Source organism: Marmota marmota, unplaced genomic scaffold, assembly GCF_001458135.2.
Source record: "Marmota marmota marmota unplaced genomic scaffold, marMar, whole genome shotgun sequence".
In the NCBI taxonomy this organism is placed as follows: domain Eukaryota; kingdom Metazoa; phylum Chordata; class Mammalia; order Rodentia; family Sciuridae; genus Marmota; species Marmota marmota.
In genome coordinates, this window is record NW_026000164.1 from 4,213,603 (window position 1) to 4,215,882 (window position 2,280).

General features: G+C 37.1%; 1 non-coding gene across 1 annotated transcript; it reads left to right on the top strand.

The window, feature by feature from the left end:
• The first annotated feature begins 1,003 nt into the window (after positions 1-1,003).
• On the top strand, positions 1,004-1,076 carry Trnaa-agc. Its single transcript has one exon. It is a non-coding gene; the product is annotated as a tRNA-Ala (tRNA).
• Positions 1,077-2,280: the final 1,204 nt, after the last annotated feature.

Genomic DNA, 2,280 nt, shown 5'->3' on the forward strand with positions numbered 1-2,280 from the left:
TGGGTTCAATTCTCAGCCCCACATATAAATAACTGAACAAAATGAAACTCCATCAACGTCTAAAAAAATAAAATAAGATGGGACCAAGTGCCCAGCTCACCAGCAATAGCAGATGCCAGATCAAGGCCATTCTCTGATGGGCTGAATTCCTGCACCAGATTCCTGGCAATGTTGTTGGGATGATCTGCACAGGACCATCCCCCTCTTCCTAACACTGGGAGTGGGGTGTTCCTCTTGGGCCAGTAGATTCTGTAAAGGAGGTGAGGAGAGCTGAATGAGGGCCCCTGTTAGGGAGAGTAGAGGGGTAGTTGATAAGACTTTTTCCAGTGCTGGGGATGGAACCCAGGGCCCCACACATACTGGACAAACACTCTACCCACGACCACATCCCCAGCCCCCAACTTCTCTTTCCCAGCCCCACCCTTATGCCAGTCTTTCATATAGTCACATACTTTGAAATCAGTGTAAATAATGAAACATAGTTGACCCACAGCATGTGCCCAGGTTAGACTTCTTGCTTATTTGGCTCAAATTTCATGCCTTTGAAGAAACAAGATTTAGGAGAAATATCCAGTTTGGCTGTTTATCTAAATTAAGTAGATAACTCCCAAATCTCTATATCAGAAAATTTCAGTTTTAATCTTTTAGTCTCTAACAAATCAGCAGAATCAACATTGACAGAGTGCAAATCTAAGTCTATACTCTTGCTGCCAGGTGTTTTTTTTAACATTCCTAATAATTTCCTATGAAATCAGAATGATCGAATGGCAAATCAACCATATTGACTACACACCAAAAAAAAAAAACAAACAAATAACCCAATTAATAAATGGGCAAATGAATTAAACAGATACTTCTCAAAAGAAGAAATACAAATGGTCCACAAATATTATGAAAAAATGTTCAACATCATTAGTCATTAGGAAAAGGCAAATCAAAACTACATTAAGATTTCCTATCACACCAATCAGAATTGCAGTCATCAAGAATATAAACAAGGGGCTGGGGTTGTGGCTCAGTGGTAGAGTGCTCGCCTAGCACGTGAGAGGCCCTGGGTTCGATCCTCAGCACCACATAAAAATAAATTAATAAAAAATTAATAAAATAAATTAATAAAAAATAAAATATTAAAAAAGAATAATATATTTATATATTATTTTATATATTTATTAAAAACATTTACATTTTTTTATATAAAAAAAATTGTTCTTTTTTCTCTACATCCTCTCTAAGTCCTGGAGAGGATGTAGAGAAAAAAGAACAATTCTAACTGTTGGTTGGATTGTAAATTAGTACAACCACCATGGAAATTAGTATGGAATTTCCTCAAAAGATTGGGCATGGAAGCACCACATGACTCAACTATACCACTCCTCAGTATTTATCCTGAATAATTAAAGTCATCTTACTACTGTAAGAATAATTAAAGTCATCTTACTACTTATTACTGTTTATAGCAGCGTAATTCATAATAGCCAAACTGTGGAACCAGCTTAGGTGTCCCTCAATGAATGAATGAATAAAGAAAATGTGGAATACATACACAATGGAGTTTTATTCAACCTTTAAGGAAAATGAAATCATGTCATTTGCAGGAAAATGGATGGAACTTGAGAACTTAATTTTAAGCAAAATAAGTCAAACTCAGAAGGTTAAGGATTGTATGTTTTCTCTCATATGTGAAAGCCAGAGAGGAAAAAGAAAAATAAAGGTGGGGGCAGATCTCATGATAACTGAAGGCGATCAGTAGAATAGAAGAAAGGGACCAGGGGAGGGAGGAAGGAAAGGAAATGGGAAATATTGGGAAGTGATATTGGCCAAATTACATTGTTATATTCTGTGCATGTACAAATATGTAATAACGAATCCCATCATTATGTACAATTATTATGCGCCTGTTTAAAAAAGTCGAAAACAGATGCCAAATTTAATCCATCACAGAGAGTTTATGTAGGACAGAGGTTTATTAAATCTAGGCATTCAGCCAGGCCGGTGGTACACACTTGTAGCTCCAGCAACTCAGGAAGCTAAGGCAGGAAGATCACAAGTTCAAGGCCAACCTCAGCAATTTAACGAGACCCTATCTCAAAATAAAAAACAAAAAGGAATGGGAGTTTAGCTCCGTGGTAAAATGCCCCAGAGTTCAATTTCCAGTACAAAACAAAACAAAAAAAAACAGGCATTCAAAAGGAGTCAGAATGGTTGCCTAACAAATCTGTGGCATGGGAGCAGCACAATTTAGTCCATCTCTTCTCATCTCTCCATGGGTCCTGAGGAAGT